The sequence below is a fragment of the Nipponia nippon genome, unplaced genomic scaffold (genome assembly GCF_047370975.1).
Source record: "Nipponia nippon isolate SJK-2023a ecotype South Korea unplaced genomic scaffold, ASM4737097v1 scaffold_7, whole genome shotgun sequence".
Lineage (NCBI taxonomy): Eukaryota > Metazoa > Chordata > Aves > Pelecaniformes > Threskiornithidae > Nipponia > Nipponia nippon.
The window spans coordinates 9119168-9127108 of NW_028262391.1; positions in this window are offsets into that span (position 1 = coordinate 9119168).

Below are 7941 nucleotides of genomic sequence, written 5' to 3' on the forward strand. Positions count from 1 at the left end.
GTAGGATGCAAGTCCTTCTCTGCTGTAGGTCTTTGCTAGGAATCGTGCAGAGGGATTCAGTCCAGTGCCAAATGAAATGGTTTCTATCTCTTTGACGGTTTTGGCAGCACCTTCTGTTGCACTTAATAGAGATGCTAAATACTTAGCAGGATGAATAAATGCAAGCAACGGCTGACTTCTGCTTCTGAATGTGAAGCTTTAAACAAGGAATAACTTTTTATGTATTCTTTTTGAGCTATATAACATTATAAATCAGACCAAAATTCTTAGTCGTTGGTCATACACATCAAATATATCTTCATTTGTTTTAAAGCGAAAGAATTGTGGAGAAAGTGCTGGTATGACTTGTAGAAAGCAGTGCTATAAGCATGGCAATTTTGGGTTTCTGATCTAGTAAAGCCTTGCCAGGCTCAACATTCAGTCCAGAGACTGCAGTTGCTGTATGGATATACGTTCTAGAAAGATTTATAGCTTCTGCCAAACAAAACTTTGCTGTGTAGTTCCAAGTAATACAGTATCTAAGGAGCTGCATGTGTGGAAAATCCTTTGTCAAGGGGGTCAGTTTCATATTGGACTGGCAGCCCCAGGCTCCATCAGCTTCCAAGGTTCCTCCTTGTATTCAGGATAGGTGTTGGTAAGGTCTCCAACAATCTTTTCCTCCCTTATGACTGTAGAAGGGGGCAGCAGGAGGTGTGTGTTCTTGTCAGATGAATAAAATGAGACTAGCCTTTCATTTACTAAAAGGAATGCATCTGACATGCAGCAGGAATAAGACATGGCAAATCTTATTTTTTGCCTTCCAGAGCCAAGGCACCAAACCAAGTGCAGTGGTATGTGGTCAGGATGTCGGTAATATAAGCTAGTGTCATATAATTCTGAACAGTAAGAATTTCTGCTCCAGGTATTGCTAGAGGAGGAGAGGGAGGACGATGCGTGCTTGCTGCTAAACTCCAGTGAGTTTAAGGCTGGTTATTATCAAAGCAGGCCATGCTGGAAGATAATGCCTGAAGAAGGGATTTCCAAAAAGTTTGTAGGTGATTATCACTATAAAGTAAAGGAGAAGGATGTGATAAGTGGCAAGAAAAATTGAGATTACCTCTCTAATGACTTGTAATTAAGTAGCATCTTCGGAAAAGTCTCTGCTTGCTGAGTGATCTCTAGCCACCTTGGATCTAGGCACCCAGAAGGTCTTCACTCCCCTCTGCGTGCACCGAAATGCTGTGCAGGCAGAGTCAGACTAGTCAAGTAGGAATGACACAAGTACTAGAGAGCCAGGTTAGCCTCTGTGGGCAAAGGAGAAAGAACAAGGGATTTGAGGGAGGGGGAAAAAGATTTCTTTGTTTCTGATAAGCATGGAGAGCAAGTTTATTAGAAGACATGAATGTCTTCTTCCAGGAGCTGGACCCCAGCGAGGGGGAGGCAGATCCTTCCAGCTCTGCCCTCTAATTCACTGTGAGGTTCCTGAAACACAGGCCCTATGTTTTGGAATTTTATCATTTCCAGAGATGGAGCACTATGGAAAGGCTTGGGGGGGAGCTCATCTATATTTTTCTGTACTCTCAGGATGTTGACAGAAGGAAATTTGCTTCTTGCCTATACTTTTCAAGATGCACATTGGTTTAGAGCAGCAGGTTTTTATCATTACAAGAGTACAAGAAACTGGTACTTAGATGTGAAAAAAACAAACAAACAAACCAAAACAAAACATAAAAAAACACCCCCACCCCCCAAAAAAAAAAATTAACAGAAAGCACACTTGATATTTTTATCACATTACACTGAACTAAGCAGGATTACTCAGTGTGTAAGTCCATTAAAGCCTTTATGGCTTCCTCTGAATGTGACCTGAACTTTTAAAGCTGGAATTGAAACTCTTAAGGGCAGGAGTTACCTGCCGCAGCACTTGTGCCCAGAGTGCCAAAGAACAGGTTACATCCTCATCTTCGTTCTTTTGTGACAATATGTTGTCTCAATATTCTTCTAATACTCCAATATCTCATTAAATTACAAAGCAGATTTCCTGTTTTGAAGCCACAGCTCTACTGCATTCAGATAAGTGACTGTTCTTATACCTGCATTGTGTCTGGATGATGATGACGACGGCTTAAGTGGTGGGTCTAGAGGAAGAGAGAGGCTGGGATATTCTTACATAGGTAATAACAGAGAACGGATAGTAAGGTTCAGCCTAGACCCAGAACCACTAAAGAATCCAAAAGGATTTGTGTTCATTTATGGCATTCCAGTAAAAGACCGGGGAGAATATTCCAAAATGCTTTAAAACTCCTTTTGGACTACCTTGAACACAATTCCTCTGAAAAACAGAGAAAGCACAAGTCAGGAAGAACACCCTCGCAGTGGTGTTTATCAGGTTCCAGGCCCTCTAAATCCCTCTATTTTTGGACCTGGAATTGTGACTCTTTTTTAAGTAGAAGTCTGGCCTCCCATTGGAAACAAATGCATACTAAAACAGTTGATGCTTTTCTTCCTAAGAAAAACAAGTTAAGCTGGTTTTTCACTTCTAAGACACTGTTTGGTCTTGTGATTTTGCTCTGAATTGCTTCTCTGTATATATTTGATTCCAAATAGTGATCAATGAAATATTTAAAAAAAAAAAAAAAAAAGCCAGACTACCTCTAGAAAGTCCTGTTGTTTCTTTTTTCTTCTTTATTTCTTTAAGCCAAAGAAAAAAAAGCTGCCAATACATTCAGTGACTGGCAAGAGAAGCACTGTCAGTAAGTCTGACTTGCTGTGAAATATTAGTAAACAAGCAGTTACGTTAACGGTAGCCAAGTTTAACAAGATCTCCACTTATTATCCTGTCATTTTTGTGGAAGAATATGCCATTGCTGTCAGATCCATCTGTTCAGTTGCGCAGCCTGTGCATACAAATCACCTAGTCTCACACATGGGGAAAGATTTTGGAGAAATCTGAAACTGAGAATGAAAGATGAATAGAAGATCTGTTAATAAATAGTTAGAACTCAGTTGAGATAATTGACTGTCTGGCCGAGAGCAGGCAGGTTTTGTTATGTTGTGTGTAGTGAAAAATCTGGCTATCTGGCCCAATGCAAACACGATTTGTTGTAGTCTGCATAGATCAAAAGTTACCTGCAGCTTGGTTCATCACAAAATGATATGGAGAGGAGGCAGAAGAGAGAACATTGCTGGGAAAAGCCATGAAAGAAAAGCATGTAAGAAGGTATCAATTTAAACTTTTTTTTTTTCTTTTTCAAAAATAGACAAATTAACCTGATCGCTTGCCATAAAAATCACTGCTGGTGTAATGGGAATACCTTTCTTGGAACCACTGGTATGGAAAAATTAACAAATGCTAGAGAAAATTCAAGGGATAAATATATATCCTTAATAATATTCTATGATTGTTTATCCTATTCCATCAAAGTGGTTGAAGAAAAATTGCTGGGCAAGAGAATAGTTGATTGAATGGTCTCTTCAACAAAACCAAAAGGTCACCATGAGATTCTGCTGGGGTGGGGGAAAAATGAGAGCTGCTAAGAGGTCTGTTCTTGTTCCTCCTGCGGAGGAGAGACCTTCTCTGGGAAAAAATAATTGGGAAATCCAAACTGGTTATCATGATATTTCAGTCATCATCAATAAATAAATAAATAATGGTTCGACTAATTCTAAAACCAATTCAGTAAAAAATGAATCCTATTGCTGCTCTCTTCCATAGTGTTGAAGCCATCTCTCATCGCTGTCAAACCTGTCTGCTTGCTTCTTGGGTACAAATGAGCTTGACAGGTATTCAGAGGCTGCGCTGAAAGGACCAGCAGTGGAATGGGCTGAAGCGACAGCAGAACCGTGGTAGGATGTTGACAGAAACTCTTTGGGGTTCTAACCTGGCTCCCTGAGCAACGCTGACACCTTTATGGAACCGGGCAGAATAACTAAATAGCTGCCAAACATACATTCATTAAGGTTTAATAAGTTGCTTGCTTGGACATTAAGAATAGATCCAGCATTATGACTTTTGCACAGCAAATTTACATCAACTGTCAAATGTCTTTGCTGCAGACACTGGCAGGGACTATCACCTATTTGCAGAACTGACTTCTGTCAGCAACTGTGTTGTTGTTCTGGTGCCTTTTGCAGTTTGGGGTTTTGACTTGCCTGTCAGTGCAAGCCTGAATAATACTCTTGGCTACTCTAAACTGAAATGGATCCTTTCATTTCCATGGGACTGGTTCAAACCTCAATGTATTTAATAGATCTATTTGGAGATACTTAGGAATGTCAGGTTTGGAAGACTTAGTGAAGTCATATATTCTCTGGTGTCAAAATTTGTTTAGAACTTCTCCTCTGTCATCTATGTCATGGTTCCTCTCCTTTTTGCTATTCCACACTGTAGAGGAAAAGTTGTAGAAAGTGTTTTGTAATACTTTTTGTTGTGGAACAGGCTACTGAGCTAAAAAACAAACAAACAAACAAACCAAAACCAACAGTTATTTAACAACTTCTATTTGATTTTAGAAAAATAATACAGCAAGCTGTTTTCCAGTCAAATTTCCCCTTCAGCCAGCAAACATCCTGCTGGAAAAGACCACATCCGAGGACTTTTTTTTTTTTTTTTTTTTTTTTTTGATGCTGGCCTATCCATATGGCCTCTCCATGTGGCAGCCCTGGTGTATGCGACTTTGCACTGGTGAATTTATTATGTTGCCAAGACTTAATACACCTGTTCATCAGCAACTAGCGTTGCTAGTAGGAAAACAAAAATGATCTGCCAAAGCATTCAGTTAGCATCTTTAAGAGGCAGAGACCAAATGTCCTCTACTTGATGGTACATGTGAAGCTACTGGCTTCTGGCAGGAGACTTCTGGTGGCAATTCCCCCTCCACCCTGGGTGAAGCACATCTCTCTTGCTTGTCTTCACACCCCGGGGTGCAGACAGAAAGAGCCAAAGAGGGGTTGAACACATGATAGTACAGATGAGCCTTGCGTCAAACTGGGTGTGCATGTGTCCTCGGAGTTACGGTCTGTCCTTCCCGCAGTGGGAGTCTCTTCCTGTCTGTGCTTCATCACAGCTCCCGCTGCTCCAGGACAGCTGAGAGAGCGAGCAGTTGTGGGGCACAACGGGTGTCTCTCTGAAATGTTTTGGGGTTTTGATTTTTTTGTGGTTTGGTTTGGTTTTTTTCTGGGTTTGTGGTTTGGTTTTAGGTTGGTTTTTTGGTGTTTTTTTGTTGTTTGTTTTTTTTTTTAGTCTGAGTCAGAGACTTTGTTCTTTGCCCTTTTATAAATGAAAACAAAATTTTATCTCTATTGGAGAAAGCTGCAGGGTGGCTTTAGCTTTCCATGACATGTATTTTACCTACTGTTTGATCAGCCTAATTAACAGATCACAGCCTCCAGTTCTGTTTTGACAGAGGGTTTTATTAGAGCTTTGAAACTGGTCCCTTAGCCTATGTCACGTTTTGCCCCTCAGAGACATGTGAATTGTCTGGGCTTTTTATTCTACCCAAGCACAGACCAAGTGTGCGGGCTGTCTCAGGTTTGGGGGTGCCTGGGGCGGTGTTGGTGGCTGGCCGCAGGGAGGACCCAGCTGCCAGGCGGCCAGGTTGTTGATTTAAGCAAGGACAGCAGGGACCGCAGAGATGGCAGCAGCACCTGGTCAGGATTCCTGCAGGCCTATTGCTAGCTAACGGTGTTAGGGTAGGTGTGAAGTCGAAGCTGCCAGCTGTGTGGTTTGAGGCAGCCAAAGGAAGCAAACAATGTCTATTAAAACCTAATAAGCCATGGGAGTGTAATCTGCATCCTGGGCTGCAACAGAGATGTGTCAAATCCTAGCTCTGCCCAGGGCAAGGTGGGGAGTGTCCAGCATCACCTAATCTGGAGAGGGATGGAGTCAGCCCACAGGAGTGGAAAGAAGCGGAGTTACACTCCAGCAGGCTGTCGCACTGGGAGTTTCTGAGCATTTTTATTTTTTCATTCTGGGTGGGAGCATTTAAGGTAACACTTGATCATTATTTTTCAACTTTTTTGTAACTATGGAGACCAGGAGCTTCATAAAGCAAAGCAGAAGCTCTCCAGGTGCAGTTGGAACTAGCTCAGACATTTCTCTCTCTTTTGGCCCCTTGTCAAATCTTTTAACTTTCTGGAAACTGGAAGAAAGAATCAGGGTGGCATACGCAAAATATTATACTTTAGATTAAAATTCAGTGGAATAAACATGAATGAATCTGCATTTGAAAACAAAGGCTGACTCTCAAAAGCTCCTCTCCCACAGCCACTGCTCTGAATATGAAAGGTATGTGCCAATAAAAGCAGCAGGTATGGCAGCTCTTTTGTCAGACAGGCACCCACTTCTTTTTAAAACAAAGCCAGGAGGGACCTGTACCTGGATATGACAGTAACTGAGGAGGTGGAAAAAGACGGTGGAAAACGCCTTGTTTGTCATATATATATTTGAATCCATGAACTGTTGGATAGGGATAGAAGAGTCTACATCATCTAACTTCCCATGATTATTTACTACTCTTGTGATAGGATTGCAAGTGTGACGAGCCCCATTTGAAGGCAAGCGCTTTGATGGATAAATGCAGTGAAGCCTGACTTTGTTAAGGATTCACGCATCTCGAGTTAGGAATTTTGCCAAATGTACTATGTACGGTCCTGCTTTAGTTTTGTTAGATGATCAGGAACTTTGTTATAATCCTTGATTCTCTACGTACACGTTCAAGTATTACTGAATCAGAGAGGATAATTTATTTCCTCAGCATTTGCTTTAGGGGGTTCTGGTGTGTTTAATCTTGGGATATGGCAGCAGAGAAAAATGTTTCGTGTTTTGTTTTGGTTTGTTTTGTTTTTAATTCAAACTAAAAGCTCAGTTCCAGTCATGTGTTTGTGAAACAGGCAAGGCAGTCACTGATGAGTCCTCTCAAGATCTGGGGATCTGTGCAGTCAGTAGTTTTAGTCTCCAGGGTAAGTCCTTGAGGGAGGGAGCTGAGCTGCTCTGACTGGAGGCCCTAGCAGGAACGCTCATCTCCGGCGCTCCTGGGCTTCCCTTTCTGGAGGAGAGCTGTGGCAGGAGCCAGGAGCATTGCTGAGGTGGCTGTGAGGAAAGCAGACTGAAGAGAAAAATGTTTCCTGGATGTGGAGCAAATAGTCTCTGTGAAACAGCAGTTGAATCTGTCCCATAAGGAGAGCCCATAGGAGGATTCCTGCTCCTAGTCCTTAGCTTAATTTGTCCAGCAACTGGCTCACTCCTCAGACTGCGCTTCGTTGGAAATGCAGCAGCACCTTTCCCCTGTGCCAGCCGGGAAATGAGTGATTATGTAGCAAAGCACGTTTGGCTGAATTTGTATAGTAAATGTATTTTTCCTTGAGAACGTGATTTGATGGTGCATAAAAAACTGAGAATGTGCGAGTCTGACTTGTGTGTAGAAAGAGTGTTTACAATGCCTTGTTTGTGGTAACAATCCTTGACTAACTGGGAGGGATAAGGGATCAATTCATTGCTGTAGCGATGTGTGCAAAGATGCTCCAGCGATGCGCTGGGGGAAATGCATTTGTGACAATGAAAATCCGTTAATTTGTGATGCAATGAGTTTTCACATATCAGGAGACACAAATAATGAATGTGATCAATATGGATGAATTTGAATGGGATTTTTAAAGTTATTTGGAAATGATCATCAGTACTGCTGCAGTGCTACAGTTCTGTAAGATTTCGGCCTACGCAATAATCATCTGGTTCTGAAAATTGTTATACATGAAGTTTTAGTAGCTATGGGAAAATTGTTTTTTTTCCTCTGTATTATAGAGAATACTGCATTTTACAATAGCATAATACATGTCAGGAATAAATAAATGACTAATTCATTGTAGCGGTAGTGCTAATGCCCTAAAACATAAGTTAATAAATGACAAATGTTTAGACAGACTTGAGCCACACTTACTCTACAACCATTTTAATTGATTTTT